Source organism: Paroedura picta, chromosome 6 (genome assembly GCF_049243985.1).
Source record: "Paroedura picta isolate Pp20150507F chromosome 6, Ppicta_v3.0, whole genome shotgun sequence".
Taxonomy (NCBI): domain Eukaryota; kingdom Metazoa; phylum Chordata; class Lepidosauria; order Squamata; family Gekkonidae; genus Paroedura; species Paroedura picta.
The window spans coordinates 45,489,144-45,513,994 of record NC_135374.1 but is presented as its reverse complement, the minus strand read 5'-3'; positions in this window follow the sequence as shown (position 1 = coordinate 45,513,994).

Genomic DNA, 24,851 nt, shown 5'->3' with positions numbered 1-24,851 from the left:
CGATAGGGAGGGAAGTAAAATAAAGTGTTTTATTTTAAGCATATGTTTTAAGTTGTGTGGAAGCTTGAGTAATATTAATTATATTTAGTCATCATTAAAGTATTTTAGATTTTTATTTATTTTTTTAAGATGGACAGCAACATTTGACATTCCCACAAAGACAATATGAATGCAGTTTTAACAATCAGGCTATACAATTTAAAACCTGTTCAATACTCCCTAATTCTTTTATATTGTCTTTTACTTTGCTGTTTTGATATATGAAAATGCTCAGCAGTACAGAATTAAAAGCAAGAGTGACAAAGCACACACATATAAATGCCAGATTCTGGTCATATGTCTCAATAACAAATATATTAAAATTATTAAGACTATCAAGCACACAGTATTAAGGCAATTTTCTATGCCTATTTAAATAGTCGCACCTAAATATAAGTGATGTGCCAAATCGCCATTATCATTATTTAACGGGGTACATGCAATACCGGAGAGCATTCAGTTTGGGCCTTTAGCCAAATACAAGAATGCAACACACGGTAAAAGTTTTCAACAGTTTTGTGTATAAGGAAAAAAAAAACAGGTTTAATACAAATAAAATGGGAATCATCTTACTGGATAAAATTCAAACAATTCACTACAATGTACTTGTTCAAGACCTTCCATTATATTTTTACTATAAAACCAAATAAATAAAAATGCATGGTGTTGTTGAATACATGGTGCACACATCATCATGTAATGTGTCACCCTACTAATAGTGTAATGAAAGTGTATTTCCCCCGGTGGTGAGTCTCATGGATGGTAGAATGATTTACAAATAAGCCACATTGCCGCCCTACTAAAATCTATACCAGCATTTCTGTCGCATTTCAGTTCTTCATACTGCTATAGACACTCCTTGCCCTGTACCCAAATGAAGACTCAAGACAGCAGTGTGGGTTTAACTAGCATGTTCATATTTATTCTGATCTGCTGATCCATGTTATCTATTAATTATGATAATATTTAGTTAAGGAAGGGCTGTGTTATGTAGCCTGTCCATGACTGCCCTTGTTCTGGCAAATCTGTCCTGGCTCCAAACTCAGTCAGTGGCGTTTATTAGCCTTGTTTCTCCTTGCCCATGCACAGAAAGCAGAGATGTGCCCAGGTCCAGTCACTTATCTGGATGTTTTTAACAAGTTTGGGAAGATGTTTCTCAGTATCAAAGATGTATGTTAGTAAGCCTCATCCTGCTGTCTAGCAAGTGATAGTTTGCTCAGGATATGCCTTCCATCACACTTGATGCCTCCGAGTGCACACTGCTTATCCTCACCAAAATGAACTACCCGCCCTATCCAGGCTATACTAGTTGTGACTAGGTATGTGCATTTCATTTGCCTGAACAAAAAAAACATACAGATAAAATACCTTACTGGTATTTTCACGGCTGAATACAGATTATCTGATCAGTTTCAGCTGCTGGTAAAGGTGACACAAATGAAAACTGGGTTACTCGAGCTTTAATTTGGGCATATTCAGCTATATCAATCAGCTGTTCATTTTGCTCCTCCCCTCCCCTAAAAGTGAGGGGAACAAAGTGAACTGCTGAAATGGCTATTTAAACCTAAAAATTTAGAGGGTCTGCGCATCAGCAGTTAGGTTTAAATGGCTGACAGTTATTTAAACCCAGCATTTTCCCCATTTCACTTCTCCCTTCCTAATGGAGAATCGAGGGAAGTGAAATACCAAAAAATTCAGCATTCCCAATGATTTCCAAATCCCAATACGATGGTGGAATATCAGGAAATACTGATATTTTGGGGTTCAGTGTACCATAACCTGAATAATACAGCTGTGGTTTTTGCACACCTCTAGTTGCAACCTAAACAGAAAAGGGGTGGGGGTAGATAAACTTAACTGTATACAAACCATTTTTTTATATGCACAGTATAAACAGTGCAGTGGAATCAGTATAAACAGTCCCTGTATACAGTGAAGTACGGCAATTAAGATATGACAATATAGTAAAGTATAACACTCGACATTCTGACAGTTGATTCAGATGCCGATTTGATATCTGCTTCAGAATTGTTTCTGTTACATCATGGCCTTGTACAGTTGTTGTAGACTGTAAAAGACAAGAGTCAAAACATTTTCATGTATAAATGTGTATCTAAGTAGACACCTACAGTGGGGGGGGGGGAATGACACTGTTTATATCAGCCAGTTAAATCATATATTCTGACTCTCAGAGGGTCTTTGGCACGCATACCTGCTCTGGGGCTACTTGGTCAGGGCCCCTTCCCTCCCCCACAAACACATATATACATAAACACACAGAGAGACTCTATTCTCTTCCCCCCTCCTACCTTACCTGTTGGTTTCCTGACCTACTTCTTAGTTCCTTATCCTTCCCTCCCTCCCTCACAAACGTACTCATACAAACACAGACACACTGAGACCCCCTCCCCCCCTCCCATTTCCCAACTTACCTGTTGGTTTTTCAACTCCTCCCCACCTTTCCCTCCCTCCCAAGGAAACACACAGACACACAGAGACTATTCTATTCCCCTCTCCCATTTCCCCTTACCTGTTGATATCCCAACCCCTGTCCCTCCCTAGCAAACATGCACACACACACACACCCTTCCCTTCCCCCCTCTCCCTTCCCTTTTACACTTTTACTCTGGGGATGCCTCCATCACTTCCTTGCCCTCACCTGACAGCATGGCAAATGTTGGCTGGGCTCCCAGGGGGTGGGGCGGCCTTTGCCTCTGAGGCAGCATGGCTGCTTCTTCACCCCCCCCCCCCAGCAACATAGATCCTGGCTGGGCTCCCAGGGGGGTGGGGCAGCCTCTGCCTTGGCCTTGGAGGCAGCATGTTTACCTCCTCATTGCCTGCCAGTGTGTCTGGGTCCCTGGGGGTTGCCACAGCCTTTACCTCAGCCTAGGAAGCAGCACGACTGCTTTCTCACCCCCTACCAGCATTGCAAGTGCTGGCTGGGTCCTTGGGGGCAAGTGGCCACTGCCTCCTTAACTGCTTTGGCCTCTTCTGCCTTTTCTGACATGCTCCCTGGGGTGTGATTATGGACATCATGTCCATATTCATATCCATTTCAGGAGGTGTGCCAGAAGATGTGTCCCACATTAAAAAGTACAAAGAAAAAAGGAAGGATGGAACAAAATTAAGTTAATGAGAACCCACATAGAATTCTAAAGGCTGTGAATTCCTCTTTTCCATATTCATATTTTTTGGGCATAGTTTCTGGAATTAAATAGCCAGTCTGAACTTCTCCTAAAAGCTCATGTGGTTTTAATGTGTCTCAGTAAAGGGAAGGAAAATTATGATAATAAAACGGGAGTAGCAGTGCAATGACTTTGGTATCAATATATATAATTCTTAATATAATACCCACTTAAATTGGGAGGCTGGAACTATGAATACAAAAGACAGATCTTTCCACAAATCCATGTTTGCAGAAAAATCTGGAATCTTAAAAATGGGCGTGGGAGTTTTAAACCCTCAAAATAATAGAAGCAACATCTGTAGTTTTAAGAAACAAATGTGTGGTGGGTGTTACTGAGCAACTACAATCGTATTTCCATATGTCCGACCTTGATTTCTGTCAAAAAAGGTAGGGAGAAGGGTCTGAGCCCTTTCTAGGACTGATTTGGCCTAGTTTGTCCATTCCCTTATACTTTTGGAGTTACATTTGCCTGTTTGAAGGTGTTTCTTCCCAGCCTTCCTATTTGTTCTGGAATATGAAAGTTCTTATGTATGGAGCTCCTTAGAGGAAGCACAACATATACATGTTAGGAATAAAAGAGACAGTTTGACTGTATGTTGCATATATAAATATGACAGCTATTTTAGTGGCCGCTGCTTTACAGTAATGGACCTGAAAGTTAAAATGGTCCTTGAGCAAGCCAGGCTGAGTAGCCTCTGCACTGAGGTATTCTAGGGCTTCACACTGGTTATTCCTGGTTCCCAGCAGTCTTAGAATCATAGAGCTTGGAGGTACCTCCAGGGCCATCTAGTCTAACCCCTGTACAATGTCTTCTAGGGCAGTAAGTTAACTGGCCTGTAAGTTAAATGTTCCATGTAGCTTTCTCCAGTTGTCCCATACATTTCCACACGATAACAAAGCTCAACACTGGTATTCTTACAGAATCAAACGATGTAAAACTTTCCACAGAAAATGTTGCCCCTCCATGAGAAGGTTTGCATTTTATGTCCCCTTACCCCACCAATTCCAAATCTTCCTTTACAGCAATGTTTTTCTCCCTTTGGATCTTAACTCATAATTTCCCAGTGAGACACTCCCATATTAAAATTTGGTTTCTTGCTGTGCTGCCATTTTGAATTGTCAATGTCATGTGTTCACCCTGCATATAACCCCCAACCTCCAGGTTGTCATCTAAGCAATCTGGTAATTTTGATTGCATTATGACATTATGATTATTTTTTACATTATAATAAAGCAACTTTACAATGTGGGGACAAAACAAGTAGTATAGTTTCATGTAGCCTTGACTGTGTGATTATTTGTCTATTAAGTTCCTTTCCTTTTTTGGGGTGTGTGGGGGTTGATACTCATAGAATCATAGAGTTGGAAGGGGCCATACAGGCTATCTAGTCCAACCCCCTGCTCAACGCAGGATCAACCCTAGTATCCTAAAGCATCCAAGAAAAATGTGTATCCAACCTTTGCTTGAAGACTGACAGTGAGGGGGAGCTTGCCACCTCCTTAGGCAGCCTATTCAACTGCTGAACTACTCTGAATGTGAAAAACTTTTTCCTGATATCTAGCCTATATCATTGTACTTGAAGTTTAAACCCATTACTGCTATGCTTTTGGTTCTTCATTCTTCTCCCCTTCTCTTTCTCTGTAGCTCCCAGTTTGTTTTCTTTCTTTTTTTCCTTTCCTTTCCCCCCTGACACATCCAGTCCCCTCCTTTTTTTACGATGTCATAATATTACTACACATGAATGGGGGGAAAAAAAGGTTCTGTTGCTGATGGAGTACATGATGACGTGGATGTACAAGGAGGTTCAGATCTGAATTCAAGAAAAAATATCCCTGAAATAAATGCTCTTTTGCAGAAGTGATGATTTATGTCAGAGCATCAGCTGGGAATTCAACTCCCCAGGAATAGGCGGCTATGACTAAACGTGGGGCACTAGTTGATGAGACAGGGAGCAGGAGAAGAAGGACACAACGGTCCCAACGCACTGACATTTATTGTTTTGATTTATATTTCTATACTGTCCTTCCCTACGCCTCTGGGCGGTTTACATTAAATGTTGTGGAATACTTATCTAGAATCTTTAACCGCTACTGCGGTATTAAATAAAAGGGTAAGCCACCTGGGGAGGAGTTAGGGTGGGCCCTGTCCAGGATAAAAACTCAGAGGGCCCAATCAGGAGCCGCTTCGCGGCTCCTGATTGGGCCCTCCGAGTGTCCATCCTGGGCCAAGCAGCAAATGGGGAGGTGCACAAAGCGCCTTCCTATTGGCCCCTCACCAGGACAGACCAAAATTCTATTCACCCAGCCCAGTCTGGCTGTCAGTCTGCTCCTGACCACCGCAGGGAGAGGAGGTCAGTAGGGCTGCCAAGAGGGATGAGAACAGACAGGCTGCGGCAGTCCTTTTCGCCCCAAGGCTGTCTTAACTGTCATGTCCAACTGTAAATTGCCTCAGAACCCTGACAGAGCTGGCAGGAGGCTGAAGAGTGCTCCCCCTCCCCCCCTTCAGGCCTGCTGCGAAGGAGCCTCTGACAGGCCTGACTGAGGAAAGGAGGCCTTTCCAAGAGCAATGCAGGGGAGCCTGAGGGCCTTCCTTTTGAGGGGGGGGGGATTTTCAGTTTTTTTTTTAATACAGCACTGCATCCAGATAAGGGGGGGGGGCTTTCCCCTTCTGCCAAACAGTTGCCTGACAGGGAGGCCACAGAAAAGCCCCTACTCACTTAAAATATTGCTCTGCCCGGAAGTTAGACACAGCCAAGCCATGTGTCTTTCTTCTTTGCAACTCTCTGCAGATTTGAGGCCACTGCACAGCGTTATTCTGCAGAGGAAACTGGCTCTTTTGTCTTCTGTTTCATCTGCACAACAACCCTGTGCAGTAGGCCTCAAGTCTTTCAATTCAACAACAACCTGTGTGGGAAGCCTTAAATGTTTCTTCTCTATCACAACCCTGTCCAAAGTAGCCCTTTCTGCCTGGGGGAGCTGATCTTTATACTCTGCAGGTGAGCTGTAATTCCAGGAGCTCTCCAGGCCACACCTGTAGGTTGGCTACCCCTGGGTTGGAAATATTCCTGGAGGTTTGGAGGGGGGACTTCAAAATCGGTGAATGTGGCCTAATTCACACAAGAAGGGAAATGATGCAGAACTGGGAGGAATTGGTTGCCATGTAATCTTCCCCTAAGAAGAGTCTCCTATCTGATTTTCCCTTCACATATCTGAGGACATGGCTCTGGAAAGCTCATCTGTAACCACTATGCCAAAATTCCCAAAGGTCAGTCTTCTCCCACACTCAACGAACATTCCACACCACAGGTTCTTGACACCCATACCCTCATTTGCCACCATGCCACCACAACCTCCCACACAACACATTCAACCCCATGCCCTTACAGACTGGACAACTCCTCCCCTTCCTCTTCCCACTGCCAAGATCTAGCGCCCATTGTATTCTTGGATACAACGGGCTTTGCCCCTAGTATTATAATAATACTATAAATAAAAATCATAACGTAACATGGCCTAACATAATCATAACATAACATGAAAACCAGAACAGTGTTTTAAGAGTTGAAAGTGATTTTTAACAGAACAACAAGGACAATCCCTGGGCAGGTCAGATTTGTCAGTCATGGAAGGGCATCTGGGGGGGGGGCATCCGGCATGTGGCATCAGGAGCGGGAAGGCAGCTGGGCCATTTATAGCTGCTACATGTGTGGAGCCCACCTCTCCACCCAGACGGCCACAGTGACAGTTTCCCTGCCCTCCCACCCTGTGTTTTACAGTTTGGAGTTATGTTTGTGTAAGACTTGATAAGTGTGTTTGTCACAGCCTCAGTTTTGAGGCTTGAGGGAGAGCCTGTTGGCAGGGAACCAGTCTGCAAACAGGATTCCCTGGTGGGTTTTGGGAGTCTCATTAATGAGGCTGGCACAGAATGGGTGCAGCTGTTCTGGCTGGGAAGCCAGGGGCTTGTCTGCCAGGTGGCTCAGGTCTTTGCCAGACTAGGTGAGGCAAGGGACCCTCTCTCCCGGCTGGGTCCAGTGGGCCCAGGATACCTATGGGTATGAGATGAGCAGCAAGACAGCTGTGGAACAGGCTCTAACTCGCGTGCCAGGCCAACCCTGCAAAGGGTGGTTGTTTCATTAAAGGCTGCGGCCATATTTATGCCAATAAGTAGTCGTGTCCTTTTTCTGACCTAAATGCTCCCTTGCAAGTCAAACAGCAGCAAGTGCAGAAAAGGTCCTAGTAAAAGGCAGACTATAAACAAGAGAAAGAAAGAAAGAAAGAAAGAAAGAAAGAAAGAAAGAAAGAAAGAAAGAAAGAAAGAAAGAAAGAAAGAAAGAAAGAAAGAAAGAAAGAAAGAAAGAAAGAAAGAAAGAAAGAAAGAAAGAAAGAAAGAAAATACATTGTTAAATTATTTCTGCTGATTCTTGGATATTAAATTAAAAATTTGAGTTAGTAGATGGATATATACGATTCTTGGATATTAAATTAAATATCTGAGTTAGTAGATGGATATATACGAAATACTTGGTCAGTAACATTTAAAAAGTCTTTCTACATCGTTAAAAATTCAATCTTGGACAAAAATAATAGTGTATCTATTCTAATCAAGTACCTTGAGGGGGAAGGACCCAACTGTGGTATAGGATAAGGGAAGAACTTTCCCAGGAAATCCTTGATTATGCTCAGCAGCTCTGCAATTCTGCTAGCTTTGCTTTCTTTCTGTGTGGTGCTTATGTGACTAGATTACTTGTGACGTTATATTGGTTGGTTGCGTGTGGGTTTTATGATGTTTTTATTTATTTTAATTCATGTGAATATAGAGATTGAATTGGATAATCTGCCATGTGAAACATGGAGCAGATCAAATTTGCTGTTTATTGTACAATTGTCTCTAATGATCTGATACTACCCACCCTTCAAATATATCAATTCTAGTCTCATTAGGAGGAGAGGGGGTGTGAAACATTCTTACTTGTTAAGTCATTACAAGTCATTTCCAAGCTGCAAAAGAGTATGTGGTAGCAAGTGGGAATTAGGTAAATTCACAAATTAGAAATATACTATTATTTAATTAATATTTATCTATATATTATTTTCCTTTTCCAGAGTGCAACTTAAAAGAGTCAGAATGGGACAAAGTCACTTGTAGATTATAATGAAAATGATTTTAGTGGGTGGGGGGGAGGACATGAGGCAGGACATGAAAAGGGTCTGCATAAATTCAAGCCTGTATGCAATTAACTGTTTTAAGTGCACTATACATATACATATACATACATTCATACATACATACACACACACACACACACACATATATAAAGAGAGAGAGAGAGAGAGAGAGAGAGAGAGAGAATTTTACCTTTAGATAATTTTAATTTTGGAAACATTTACTCTATTAGCAGTCCTAATCATATTGGGGGAAAAGTTCCGTGGGTTTGTGGTTCATGGCCCCCATAAAATGCAGTCCCTTTAAAAGGGGTTTGCAGAAAGCACAAAAACAGCTGAGCTCAGTTGTTTCTCATGGTTTCTTTAGAGCAGGGGTAGTCAACCTGTGGTCCTCCAGATGTTCTTGGACTACAATTCCTGTTTGCTGGCAGGGGCTCATGGGAATTGTAGTCCATGGACATCTGGACGACCACAAGTTGACTAACCCTGCTTTAGAGGGCTGCACAAGAAAGCAGAACACAGCTGAGTGCTCAGTTATTCTTAAGCCTTTCATGGGGAACAGAAAGCAGGGGTTTATGCTTTGTGCTCTAGCCATGAACCTCCATAAACTGCCATGAACCACTGCAAACTGCTTTAAAAGTTTGTGGAAGATCATAATGGTAGATCGGTCACAATCTTCAGTTCATGAATCATAAACGGGGCAAAAATCATGACAAATTTTGTCTTGTGGTTCAATTTGTGCTTATCCCTACTCATCATATCTCAAAAGCAAGTAGGTTCAGCCCTGGTTAGTATCTGGATGGGAGCCTGCAAGGAAGTCCAGGGTTACAATGCGGAGGCAGACAATGGCGAACTGCCATTGAATATCTCTGCTTTGGAAATCTTACGACCTTGCCGTAGGTTGGTTCCAACTTGAAGGCTCTTTCCACCACCACGAGTAACACTGAAGTTGCATTCGTTGTGGTTACCATGTGGAAAGCTTGGTCTCCTCACTTTCAGTGATGAAAATGGAAAGACTTTTCACATACTCTTAGGTTCCCAGCAGAACAATATTTGTATTGCTTTTACACAAGTGATGCTAATTTCTCTCTGGTTTTATACAAAGTAATAAAAATTACAAAGAAAAACAAAATTGTGTACCGTATTTTTATCAGAGTAAGAACACTGAAATGAAAAAGAGAGTGACTGAAGAAGAAAAGGTAGAGCCAAAGGAGAGAACAAAAATGTAAGGATTAGAGGCAAAAGGGGAAAGGGCCCAGTTATATTCTGTCACCCAGGGACCATGCAAAACTGGAACCCGCTCTAATCACATCAATGTGTGTTCTCACCCCTGGCAAAAACAAAAGCAACAGAAACTTTCAAACCAGGGTATACAATACAATACTATCTTTATTTTACAGTCATTCAGACCAAAATTCAAATACTCTTGAAAACTGAAGAAATTCAAAAAGAGAGAAAACAATAACAATAGTATAAAAGATTTAAAAGTCTGATATCACAAGAACTTTAGGGTATTTAAATCAATATTCAAAATATACTTTAAAATACCAATGACAATTGGATCTCTATAATACTTGATTCATCTTAAATCAAACAGAAACTTTCTGATCCACATACATAGTATGCAATTTCATGGCTGCAGTGCAAAATTTAGCTGTGCAAAGAGTTACTTGCCTATTTTCATCTTGAAGCAGCATCTTGATTTTCTCCTTTTGGAAGTTCTTAGATAGTTGTTCAAAATTGGCTGGATGAAATTGCATCTAATAGTGTTATAAATAGGGCAGTTAAAAAGCACATGTTCATTTCTCTATCTAACTGCTGGCACAAGGACAATATCTCTGAGCAAGGGGAGTTTTCTTGTAATATCCCTCCAACACAGCTGTGGGTAGAGCTGAACAGGTTAATAGTCTAGGTAAGGTGACCAGATTTTCCCCAATTTTGGTGGGACATCTGGAAGTACCTGGCAAATTGTGCTTATTTTGAAATTAAAAAATATATATTACAATACTATTTTTGCGTTCTATGCGTTCTATGAAACTTTTTGTTGCTCCATATAGACCAAATTTTTAATCAAGACCCCCCTCCCCCGGTCAATGGTGTCCCGCTTTACCAAAGTCACCTTAAGTCTAGGATCCATTATGTACATGTTGGATAGTGCATTTTCAATGTGCTTTTGCAGCAGGATTTTCGTGTGAACCAAGATCATTTACTTCTAAAGTGTATTGAAAGTGCTTTATCTAACATGTCCATAATGGCCAAGGGATTGATTGAATAGTTTTGAATTAATTTTAGAGCATTATTTCAGCACTATAACTTCTGGTTTTTCACTACATTGTTGACTTGCAGGAGGGCATTTTGACTGAAATAAGACATGATACACCAATGTTGGGTATAAACAAGGCCACAGCTTTATTACCTCATCATGGGAGGGTTGGCACAGCATGGAAGAGGGAACCTGACCTAGCAGTCAGTAGACTGTACCAAAACCAGCAGACTCCAAAGGCGCCCTGGGGATCTGCACCATTCTCAACTCAGAGAGCAGATCCATTGCTTACTGAAATCTGCCTCATGGGAAGTGACCTATGTGGGGGAGCCAATGGGCATCCACTTTGTTTGGCTGCCCCCAAGCTGCCCAACAAACAAGCCCCTGGCTGCCCAGCGGGGTCAGTCTTGCTTATATATGTGCCACCTCCTAGGATGGCCCTGAACCCCAGGAAGTCCGACCACCCACCAGATCCCTGCCAACAGCCTCCATCCCATGGAAACCTACAGCTGTGGCAAATTATTAATCATGAAACATCCACCTCAGACACTGAACAAAGCTGTTTTCACATTAACACAGGGTAAGTGGGAGGGAAGCTGAATTCTGCAGTGTCTGAGGCAAAGAGGCAAAGAGGACCTGCACATGTGGTGACTATATAGCTGCCATAGGTCCTGCCTTGCCCCCTGATGCCACACGCGCTGCACACATGCAAGGGAAGGGAGTCAAATAAACTGTACTATTTCATTATATGCTATGAAAAAATATTAGGAATATGGCCAACTATCACAATTTCTGGGGGGGGGGGGGGTGTTACTTTAAAATCCATGTTTTGATTTGCTTTTCACTTTTGCAAACTGAAGTTATAAATTCAAATCTTCAGCATTTTCTATTTTCCATGCTGAATATTTCCTATGAAATTTATGAACATCTTAATATTATTTTTCAATAGTTGCATGTCTACAAATAATGCCTACCATATAGTAAGTTATGTGAAAATAGTATAAAATAAATGAAACAGAAACACCAGCAAGAAAAAAAGGGGGGGAATCAAAGATACACAGTAACAATTTATGAAAGGAATAAATTAACATCCTTAAAAAGTGTTTTACCACAGAAGATTAAACCAAACATTTTACATTTATAATTTTACTGTTAATTTAATTGCCTGTTGCTTTCTTATGTGATGAGCAGGGCACTTGAAAAAGGGGGAAAAACAGCACGTTTTGAAGGCTTTGGTATTCCTGATATGGATAAACATGGTTCCAATGTCACATAAATCAATAATTTGCAAATACCTTTCATTCTGATACCATGGGAACTAATCAAGTGGACATGTATTTGTTTTTTAATTAGCTGAATCTATAATTCTTGCTATTTTATTAAACATTAACAAAAGAAGTTGTCTCGAGCTGGACAAGTGATGGACAAGTAAGAGCAGATGCTTAAATAATCTATTCTGTTTCCCACAAGAATTGCAATAATAATCCATTCATGCAGACACTGGTACAAAGAATAAATTAACAACTAAACTTGAAAAGATCATGCTCACACTTTTAATATTGAAGCTCTACTGTTTTTAAGAAAAGTCACTAAAATTAGAAAGTCAGTGATATGAAATCTATTAATTTTGCAAATTTAATATAATTTATAGTGTGGTTAGAAAAGCATCCAATGGCTGTCTCAAGGCTATTGGTCAAATTGGACTACTTAACTGTCATCAGATACAGTGGTGTCTTTTCATCAGGAAAACAGTTGTCATAACACTGCCCAGTTGTGAGCCTTCCATTCCATGTTATAAAAGTGAAGAACAGGTTTACTGCACCCCTTTACATAGGGCAACTGCCACTGTGAAAACAATATAATTCTGATCCAGACCTGCATGAAGACTGATAGAAGCCATGTTAAAAGGTGAAATATTTTCCTCTGCCTCCTTGCAAAAAACTAATCTAAACACTACAAAAATGGAGGGGACTGTTAAAACCTCCAAAAACAAAGGAACACGCTGTTTACGCAAGCACAGATAATGTCAACTTCCTCAGCAGATAGGGGAAGAAAAATCAGGCAAGCTCCAATGCTCTGACTCAGCCCACCCTTGCCTCTTCTGTGAAGATTGGCCAACAGGTGGGAGAGAAGCAAGACCATTAGATGACAGGTGGGGAGTAGTAGTAGATGTTGCTGCTGAGCCCTGCTTCAGGCAGGAAAGAGAAAGCAGGAGCCACTGGTACACCCCCTCTGGCACTGACCAGCAGGGAGAATGATAGATGGACAGGCAAGGGAGGAGTGACAAACAAAGAATAGATATGAAGATATGGCAGAACAACAAAAGTTTTAAGCTTCAAGTCCAAAGTTTTTTTCTTTATTATGGAGCACATATTCTCAAATCAAATGACAATGCCAAAACAAGTTTCTATATTAAACCCTTCTTTTCAATGTACACATCTTAATCAGTGGCACTCCTTAAAGAGTGTGATGTAATAATCTATATGCCTTCCTATTAGTAGATATTTCACCCTGAACATTCACACTTATAGCATCAATTTGGCCACTCTTTAAGGAGTGCCATTGATGAAGATGTGTACATTGAAAACGAGTGGCATTGACATTTGATTTGAGCATTTGTTCTCCATAATAAACAAAGAAACTCTGAATTTGAAGTTTCAAACTTTTATTGTTCTCCCATATCTTCGAACCTATTCTATGTTTTTCACTTTGTCGACCCAATGGGATCTCGTCATAGGGAAAGAGTCACAGCAGGCAACCACCAGCAACATGATGTAACCTGCAGAGGGGCAGCAATGTGATTGGGCAAGGAAGGAATCTCTAGCGTCCCCCAATACTGGTGGGGGTGTGACAAGGAGAGGGGAGAGTAGAAGTATTGCCTGGGAAGTGGCCAACTTTCAAGCAAGTGGGAAGGAAGCTGGAATCCTCCACCCTCAAGTCTTGAAGGTTCCCACAGATTGACAGACTATGCCTGTTGGTTAGGGATGTGTAATCCCCCCACACCAATATTTTTTCAAGTTTGTGTATATTAAACCTGAAATATATAGGTATTTCCCAATATTCCCAAATCCCAGTACTGATATGATATTCAGATTCAGTAAATAATCAGAATGCCTTTTTTTTATCCATGAGTCTGAGGTATTTAAAGGAACTGAAATCCCTTTGAGTGCCATGGTCTCCAACTTCACTCTGAGCCACAATTTAGTGGCTTAGAGTGAACTCAGCCACTTTTAATGCCTTAACTCCGGTTCCCCAGAAGTAAAAAAACAACAACAACACACACACACTCCTAGTAGAGATGAGCATAAACTAGCTCACAACCTAAAGTTTGTAACACATTTTGGTTAGTTTGTGGTTTGATAAGTGAACCACATTTTCTCAGTTTGTGCCCATCCCTAGTCTTGAGGTTCATTGAGCTGGTCATTCTTGGGTTTTTTGTTTGTTTATTTTAGAAAAGTAAATTATAAATGCTGAAAATAATGCAGGAGTTGGAGGCAGTTAATGATATCAGACTCTATCATAAGAGGCAAAAAATAAGCTGGTTCCCAAATTCATCTTGGCCCCAGCTCTCATTACATTAGATTAGCATCAGATTAATATTAGATTAAAATCAGTGCCCCACTCTGAATAAGAGTGATTATTAGAGATTATGGTTGCCATTGCATAGTTGGTTAGTATGGGATTGTTATTTTAATGGGGATTTTATTGTTTTAGAATTGTATGTGTAAACTGCCACGAGGCTACAGTGAGTGGCGGTATAGAAATCTAATAATAAACAAACAAACAAATAAATAATAAAATTTGTTAAAGTGTCATAAATATAGTTAAATTAGTTGTCAGAGAAACAAGCTCTTAATATATTAATAAGAAAAAAAACAAGATAGCAGTGATCAGCATTAAAAGATTTGGAATGGGAATGTGCTGGAACTGACAGCTATCTCACAGGATACAGTTAACAGTAAGCTAACATGCAAGCAGAAAGCTTTATACAGCTGTTGATAAAAACAAGATAGTTGTGTGGAATCCAACTGAAGCAAGCTTGCTGAGCCAGAAAAGAAAACTGACAGAAGTTCCCGATAGCTGTCTTTCATTCTGATAAACTCTTCTCGTTCCTCTTTAGCAAGGGATGTAGCTACATTACAGAAGAGACATGCTGGCAGTGCTGAACAGAGAATGGGCATAAGATTTGGTCCTAGGCAGCAAATTATTTTAGAGTCTAGGGTTTCTCAAAGCTCACACAAAAGTAATATTTTTTTTGCTGTGCTCCTGGTTTAATCTAAGACTTTGATTCATTTTCAGGCTTATAGGTACTTAAAAAGACAAACAGAAAAAAGATAGATCAGAGTTCGAGATATCTTCAACATCACATCAGTCTCCTCATCTGCTTCTATTATTCAGGTTACCTTGGTATTAAATAAAAGGCCATATGCTATCCTTAACAGAAAACTGCAATGAGATCTAAATTTTTACTTAAATTTTCTACTTTGCAGTTTGTGGTGTTCTGTTTTGCCTACATGGACAGAAATTGTAGCTGTATAGTTTCGGGGAGAGGACCAGTGTGAATTTATTGATAGAAAACTCTGTTCTAGTATTCTATGAATGTAAAACAAGGAAAATGATGGCCCAGAATACATATTATTGGTGTCTACATACAGATATGAAATATAAGTTAAATAAACACATATCTTAGAAACATGCTCATACCTATAGCAAAATATTTTTTTTTACTTTATTTCAACTGTGAACCCAAGGTTTCACTAGAGATCATTTCACTAGATATCACAGAAGCCAGAATAAATAAAATAATTAAATGCAAATGTAGATTACATTTTGTTTCTAAATTCATCCTTTTATCATTCACATCCTGTTAATATTTGGTTTAGCATTAATTTGCTGAAGAGGGGGCATCACTAGAAAACAGGTAATTATATCTTATACATCTATTCTACTAACTGTTGTGATTTCCTGTGGCATAATGGGTGGGAAAGAGAGAAATTAGAGGGTGGGAAAAGAGGTTGGGAAAGAGAGAAATTAGAAGCTCGTTACAAGTCCTTACAGGTCTTTATAGTATACCCCATCCTTGGATTCTTAATTCTGATAACTGGAGCAGTGAACAGTCAAGACAGACATTTCTACAAACTTGAAAAGGGCCCTGGGTTTGCAGAAAATGTGAAATTAAAATAACAACAATATTGAATTATAAAAGAAGCACCTGTTGCTTTAAGTAATGGATTCCCTCAGTGGTTGTTGCTAGGCAACCACAGATTTCTAGGCTGGTTTGTGTGAATGAAAAGGCAGGGGAGAAAACTGAGTCCTTTCCAGGCACATTTTTGCTTTTGAAGGAGAACTGGCTAGGATCTCCAGCTCCAGATTGGAAAATTCCTGGAGATTTTTTCTGGCATTTGTGTAGACAGGGTATAGGGAGGGGAGAGGCCTCTGCCAATTATAATGCCATATAATCCAGCCTCCAAAGAAGTCATTTTCTCCAGTGAGACATCTCTGTTGTCTGCGGTTGTAATAATAGGAGATCTCAAAGTTCCACTAGGGCCTATTATGCATGGCCGCTGAAACGGCAGCATGGAGAACGCGGGGGAGGAAGAAGCAAAGCAAACAGCTTACACACGGGACAGAACGCAATGGCAGCAAAACCCAGAATATCCAATTATGCACATGGCTACTCCGGAGCCGCTTCTGGTTGCGCCCTGGTCCCAGGAAGCTCCACTTTGGCCCATTATACATGGGGGGGTATGCATAGCGGGGATAGCGCATATAGGGGGTGGAATAGCAGCGACTAAAATCACCGATAATGCACGGAGCCGGCTGCAACCGGCCACAGATTCAGTGCATGCTTCCTAAAAAGCCATGTTAGCGAAACATGGAAGAAAGCACAGCTTCCGGGTGACCGGGGCGCAACCAGAAGTGGCGCCGGGGTCGCCGCATGCATAATCGGTTACTCTGGGTTTTGCTGCCGTTGTGTCCCATCTCGTGCATAAGCGGTTTGCTTCGCTTCTTCCCCCTCCGCGTTTTCCATGTGACCCGAAATCGCCGTTTCGGCGGCCATGCATAATGGGCTTTTGACCGTTTACGCACTGGGAACTTGACTGCCCCAGCTCTCATGCAGGAGCACAAATCGGGGGCAGATGAGGTGCCCCAGGCAAAATGCTCCCCCGTGTGGGTGTAGTAAGAGGTGGGGCCAGCAGCCACAACTAAAACTCCAGCCTGCAGACCAGCATCAAACCTCCAGTGCATAAATGGTCTTTCTTCTGCATCTCACTAACGTGGCTTTTTCGGCAGCATACGTTGACTCTGCGCCCAGTTGCCGCCTGCAGCGTGCATAATTGGTGATTTTAGCCGCCGCCATTCCACCCCGAATGCGTACCTTCCACTCCGTGCATAATGGGCCTAAGAAGCTGGCAACCCTAGGCCTGGAAGCAATCTCTGTATGACTTGATACCACCACACATGTTTTAGATGGGCTGATATTACACTGTAACTTGAATAAACTGCTTGATTCACAGAAAAGTCTCTCAAAAATACAATTTGTCCTAATGCTTTCATCTTCACAACTGCCACTGGATGAGCAAGACATACATTCAGAAACAGCTAACAACAACAAACAAAAAAAAGGTGATCAACTTGGACTATATTCCTCCATTTGGAGACACTCTTCCAAATTACTTACCTTCCAGATGCTACCCTGCTAAAGCTACTAGTAGGCAGCAAATAGTGTAGATGTCAGTGCAGCCAAGATGTGTGCACATATAGAAAAGGAGTTGTTTTTTATACCTCACTTTTCACTACCCAAAGGAAGCTCAGAGCAGTTTTCAAGTCCCTTCCCTTCCTCTCACCACAACAGACACCCTGTGAGGTAAGTGGGGCTGAGAGAGCTCTCATAGGACTGCTTGATCAGCACTATCAGGGCTATGATGAACCCAAGGTCACCTAGCCGTCTGCATGTGAAGGAGCAGGGAACCAAACCTGGCTTGCTGGATTCAAAGCAGCCGCTCTTAACCACTTCACCAAGCTGGCTATGCACACACACATACAGTGAATTATATTAATCTGGTTCAGTTCTGCTTGTATTTGTGTAGGTGAACTATGAGAATTCACCTTTTGTAGAATAGCAGAATGGAATTTCTCACATTTTAACAACCATGGAATCTGTGTTTACATAGTCTGGAGCTATGTGACAGCATACAGCAGAATGTTTAGATGTTTACTGAGAGCAGGCAGGGACAAAGCAATTTATCACAATCTTTTAGGTAGAAAGGCCTAATATTTATATGATCTAGGGGACATACCATTCAATGTTATCTCTTTGTCACGTGAGTAAAATGAGATACTACAAAATCTGTTGGGGCATATTGGAAAGGCAGGAAGCAACAGAAACCGGAATGCAGATAACTGAGGAAAGCACAAAAGACTATTGAGGCATAGTCTGCTTGACTTTACAGACACTCAAATTTGATCCAACACAAAGGTTGAATTTTGTATACCAAGTATAAGTTCCAGGTTTGTACAAAGTCCCCTTTCTTGTAGATCTTAGGACACGCTGGGTAATATTTTATTCATATTCTTCTGGTATCTATTATTGTAATGGTTTCTCAGGGGTTCTCAGATGCCTGTTCAGGTTTTCTGAGAGCATCAATTCTTGCTTAAACCCATCATACTCAGCAGGTTTACTTGGCCCAAATGGATCCTTTAATACTAAATCTTCCAAGTCAAAAGTGGACCATGCAGAGAACTGGGGGGAGGAGAGAGAGAGAGAGAGAGAGAGAGAGAGAGAGAGAGAGAGAGAGAGAGAGAGAGAGAGAGAGAGAGAGAGAGTATAGCCATATACTTTGAAGGCTAAACCAGCCATGATGTCAGAAAAAACATAAACTTATTCCTTCTTTCTAGTGCTTAAAAACAGTTGGGATTTGATCATGACTCCTGTGCTGGGGTAGAAGTTCATTCTCTTTGGTTGTTTGGGTACCCAGTGCTGGTATGTGTGATAAGGCAAAACGTACAGAAACACATCTATAAGTTTCCCCATGGAGCAAAAGAAAGCAAATTTAAAGGGCAAAACCTATGTTATAGAATTTTGGCTCCTTTTGCCTAAAAATTCTTGAAGAAAATAATTCTCACCATATTTAGCTTGGTGTCTAATTATGCCTAAAATTAATATCTAAATTACTGGATAGTACCTTGTTATAAATTAACTTATAAGAGTTTGTAGATATAAATGTCATACAATATGTTATTATTCCTTTTGTATTTTACAACATGACATTTGCTTCCAAATCAAGATACAGCCATCATCAAGCCTCTGGCGTGTGTGCTGTTTCTCTATAAGATTTCACTTTCTAATCAAATAATGCAAACAATTTCTTAGTGTTGTAATTATCAGGAAATGATCATGCATGGATGAAGTCACTCTTCAGGTTTTTATTTTGGCAAGCATCATGAAGAAGTGGAGTCTGAAGAGGCCAACATTAGCACCTCTCTTAACATTTCTGTTGACCAACAATAGCAAAGAGAATATCATTAAAATCATAGAGTTGGAAGGTACCTGCAGGGTCATCTAGTCCAACCCCTCACAGAATGTAGGAAATTCAAAATTATTTTCTTCAAGAATTTTTAGGCAAAAGGAGCCAAAATTCTATAACATAGGTTTTGCCCTTTAAATTTGCTTTCTTTTGCTCCATGGGGAAACTTATAGATGTGTTTCTGTACATTTTGCCTTATCACACATACCAGCACTGGGTACCCAAACAACCAAAGAGAATGAACTTCTACCCCAGCCCACCCACAGTGACCCAATTCCATGTCCAGATGATGCCCCCAACCCACCCCCCCTGGATCCTTTATCAGTCTGGTGTGGAAGAAATTAGCCTTCTGACCCCAAAGTGCCAATTGGCATTTCCCTGGGCTTGCAAGAAAGGGCCACAAGAGCCAAGCTTAGACACAGTCTCTTTTGTCTATCCAATTACAATCTGCCTAAGTTCACAGAATCAGCATTTCTGTCAGATATAAAAAAGTGAATGAGCTGTAAGATGTAGAAGCAGATCCAAATGATAAGAAATATTTTGTTCATGTTGTTCATGACAGGAAAAGGATACCCCATGGAAGAAAATACAGAAAGACTAAAAACTAAGCAGGTTTTGTATTCCAGAAATATTTTGCATATGCCAATATTTTAGAATCATGTGTTGCCAGTGGAATTCAAGACCACAGCAAATGAATGTGTATTCATATAGCACAATAGGGACTGCTATTAAAACATAGATATTGCAAAACTTGAAGTTGTTATCACAGAACCACTAAGTTGCCCAAGAAAACAATAATGCAAGCAAGACCAGTGGCTGGACATCTGAACATCTATTTTAAGAAACAACACAAGATTTTAAGTTGACAGATACATTATCCTACTCTCAGACACTACTTGAGATGAGCATCAAATACAAGAATGGAGCATCTGTATCAGGTTGCATGTGGAAAATGTCTATAAACTGTTAAATTGGCTAAGTTAGTAAATCAATCTTGAGCAAGTTTGCCAAGTAGATTTAACACTGATTTATGCACCTTGGGGAGTACACAAAAGACTAGTATCTTGGGACTATTCTTATATAAACAATTTGATAGTCTCATCAATCAATTTTCTCTTTCCCATTCTGGAGTGCAGAATCAGGTCAGTAGCAAGATCCTCTCCACCCAAATGCTTATGAGAAAATATTCTCTTACTTCAGTAGGATTTTAGGAAAGTAATCTAACCTTTTTTTAGATGGCAAGGTCTATAAGCAATCATTGGCTTTATTTCAGGCTTTTTAGTTCTGTTCAGATCCTTCTACAAATGCACAAACCAAGATTTTTCTTATAATACTTTGCAACAAACAAAAGAACTGAGTGATATGTCAAGCATCATATTAAATCCTTCATCAAGACTCCAGAAGAATCCTAAGGGCCATTCTGCACCCAGAAAATGACATGAAAGGGTTATTTCTTGCAGATAGTTTTTTTCCTGATGTTTTACATGACATCGTCAGCATCCAGCATTTCAGCAGCAAACCAGCAGCTACATCTTCCATTTTAAAGTGGTAGTTGGGGAATCCACAAAACAACTATATTGTGCAAGCGGGAGGAGAGCAACCAACAGCCACAAGCGAAATGGATGAGCATAACCAAAGTGGCCAGAAGTAGCATGATCTCTATCTCCAGCATCCACCCTCGAAGAAGAAGAAGAAGAGTTGGTTCTTATATACTGCTTTTCTCAACAGACACCCTGTGAGGTGAGTGAGGCTGAGAGAGCTCTGATATCACTGCTCTGTCAGAACAGTTTTATCAGTGCCGTGGCAAGCCCAAGGTCACCCAGCTGGCTGCATGTGGGGGAGTGCAGAATCGAACCCGGAATGCCAGATTAGAAGTCCGCGCTCCTAACCACTACACCAAACTGGCCCTTGTGCCTGCCTCCCTTTCCCTTCTCCCTGGAATGGGCTTTTTTTAATGTAGCAAGCTGCCTGGAGCAATTAATACACATTGCTCCATAGAGGCAGAACAAAAAAAAATCCCACTCACCAGTTGGCACACAAAGCATGCCTCTCAACCTTCCCTCCCCCCCAAAAAATTGGGGAAAAATTACTTCTGTTCATCTTCAAGTGTCAAACTTCCAAAATGGGCTGGCATTAATTATGCACTATGCATCTATGATTATATGCATAGGCATAGCAACTGAGAATTTTTACATTAAAAAAAGAGATTGCTTGCATCGCTTTAAAACTGGGAGAAAGGTAATTGGCTGGCTGCCATGATTGACAGGCGGGGGCAGACTCATGGGTATAGCAAGTGCCTTTCCTCTGCCATTTTAATCAGCTGTGCAAAGTGTCAGGAAGAGTGAGAAAGCGGGAGAAGAAAGCGAGAGCATGAGAACGTGAGAAATGGTACCGGTGCAATTTTTAATAGCGTTAAGTAATTGCACTGGCTTAACACTATGTTCTTAGATGTGCGGAATGGCCCTAAGATCTAAGGTTCCAGTGTCAAAGTCCTGGCATTTATGAAGAGAGACTACCCCCTTATAAATGTAGCTCAAGAAAGAATTTGTCCTGAACACCCATATAGCACTGGCAGCATGCAGCTAGAAAATCTGGGAGATTACTACTTTTCCATGGAACTTTATATTTCTTTGACAAAAAATTGCTATAGAGTTCTGGAGACTGTGTGTAGAGACACTGAAATGAGCTTTAGAAAGTAGTGCAGCCTTTTCAAGCTCTCCCTGATCCAAACATATCATTTACAAGACATATCTAAAGGCATAACAAATATTTCACCAGGAACTCATTTGAATGACAATTGACTCTGATTATTTCTTCTGATAAAATGTACTGCAATTGTGTTCATTCTGTAATATATGCATGCATTCTAAGCAAATGGAAAAGGAAATACAACTGAGGTTATTTTGTTGCTTCAGTGTGCTTGTTCACATATAATGTTTTCAGTCCAAAGTGTATATAGTCTACTACTTCATTATGTTGTGCAGCAACTTAATGAACAGCAAGCCACACATGTTAGAGGCTTTGCCTTTTTGAAAGCTTTCCTTTTTCTATGAGTTTTACACATTCTTTATAGTCAGGTTTTTCTCCTTCAGGCCTAATTCACACACACAGCTTACTGTCAGTAGGGCTTTGCTTCGAATTATGTGTGTTCTCTGCATCTTTTTTTTTCCTTCTGATTTTTCTCTTAGGAATCATGGTTTATGTATTCTATATACCAATGAGAAAAAACAGCCATGTGTTCTGAAACTCAAACGTCCTCATTTTTATGTGGTGTGGTTGGTCTCTCGTATTGGTCAGTTTCATGATGGGCATGTTTTTTGAAATAGGATAGAGATTCTTAAATCTGTATTTACCCTTGGGTAGCCATTTTAGCAGAATATTAGACCCCCCCTTCATCAGTGTATAAGCTTCAAGATTGCTTACTTTTTTCTATCATAATTTTTACAAATGCAATATCAGTTCATTGTTAAACTTGGATCGCTAGGAAAAATTTTGACAGACAAAGGCAGACAGGAGTCTTTTTGAAATTATAGAGAAAAAGGTTTGAAAGTGGTGATGCATTTGTGTGTGTGCCCACATACAGAATGGGCTAGCAAGTACTTTCTCACAAAATGTGGCATTATTCCCCCTCCCATTTCAGCAACCTCACAACTCCTCACATCTCCTGCATTCTGTCCACTGGCCAATTTGTCTCCCAGTGTTCCCTTTCAATGGACTGAACTGCCAAAATTTTAATGGGACGGCAGAGGGAGAGAGAAGGTCAAGACTAGCATTGGATTGTGTGTCACTGATCAAGCCCATCAGCAAGCATGGTGGCTACCGATCCTCATTTTGCGTGTGTATGTTTACATGTGCAGTTAAAAGTTTTTAAAGATGGATTTAACAAAACCATTACCCATGATGGTGGCTCTACACAGCACGACTCCCATTATAATCCTCATGGTTCAGTCTCTTGCATGAAAGGGAACAAAAAGAAATGCAGTCAAGCTGAAAAAATTCACCATGTTTATAGCAGCTGAGAAGCTCTATTTATTTCTAGAGGTAATTCTCTAACACCAACCCCCTTCATTGCCACACAAACACCGCCTTATTTTACTTGGGCTGTGTTGAGCTGCCATCATGGGCTATGGTGTCATTAAATGCATCTTTTAAAATGTTGAACTGTACACACACTCCAATTATGGATGGCTGCTGCCCTCACTGTTGTCAAGCGTTGCAAGAACTCACAACAAGCTTCTTTGATAAAGAAAACGTTTATTGAGAAGTTACTTCATACACCTAAGCTAAAAAAGTCAAATCTGCCTGAGGACAGATTTGCCTTCCCTTATCAAGGCAGTTCTCCCGCCTAAAACTTGAAAGTTCCCAAGGGAAGGGGAAAGGAGGCGGCAGGTGCCATAAAACACAGTGTTACAATTCGCACGTCCTTGGTCTTCTCCGGACAAGATAAGATGTTATGGTTACAGAAAGCAGACCCGGCCGAGAGGTTCAAAAGACAAATAATTCACAGCTCTCTGTGATAACAGGATGCAACAACATAGTTTCAGTTTCAAGCAAGCATGCAAGCATAATATATGGGCCTGGGGCCTCAAGAACAAAACAGAGAAAAGGTTAAACAAATAATCATGGAGAGACTCATGCTAACTCATGGCAGGGTTCAGCAGCAATCCTGACAACTGTTGGACTTGATTGGTGGCACATGACTTGATGCCGGTCTTGGCCTTGTCCCTCCCTCCACCATTCTATTCAAATCCTCATGGTTCATACTCCTGCATGAAAAGGAACGCCTGGAGATAGAGGGGACAATGGAAAGAACAGGGATTCTGTGGGGTTGCTGAGACAGAATGGGTAAATAAAAAATAAAGCATTTTTGGGGGGAAATGCTTGCTAGCCCATTCTGAACGCACACACACACACAAACCACCTCTTCTAAGCCATGTTCTGTTTAACTTATAAGAGACTCCCACCTGTACCTCTGCTTTTCCCTGTCAATATTTACCCCCAATGATTCAAGTTTAGATATAAACTCACATATCTAGACTCATCCTGTTTGGTAAAAACCTCAAAATTTTACATGATGGGAACAGTAAACAATAGTGGAGTTTGTTAACCAATGGGAGAGGCCTGCTAAACCTGGAGAGGGATGGCAGATGATTGGAAACCCACTAGGCATCAGCCTCTGTTGCATTCCTTTGCCACCTGGCAACACAGGCCAGTTGTCAAGGCCTCCTCCTCCAGGAGTGGAGACCTTCTGGCTCAGCCCCCATGCATTCCCTTATGGGGGCCCCCTCAGATGGGTAGGCTAATGAGCATGCATGACCTACTGCACAAATGAATCTGCTAAAACCTGAAATAAACATTTTCACACCCAAATAATCTACAACTTCCTTAAAAAAAACATAATACAAAAGAGGGATGGTTAGAAGCCTCATCATGTGGGTGAGACGAAAGAGGTCAGGTGTAGCCAGGCAGCCCTTTATAAAAGGGGTGCCGGACCCACCTCTCCTACATGACCCTAACATGGCCCTGCATGGTCCCCCAGGAATGCTGGGGCTGGGAGTCAAGGACTGGCAGGGGCTCATGGGAACTGTAGTCCATGAACATCTGGAGGACCACAGGTTGACTACCCCTGATTTAGATGATATGTTAACCGTGGAAGTGCATATTAGCAATA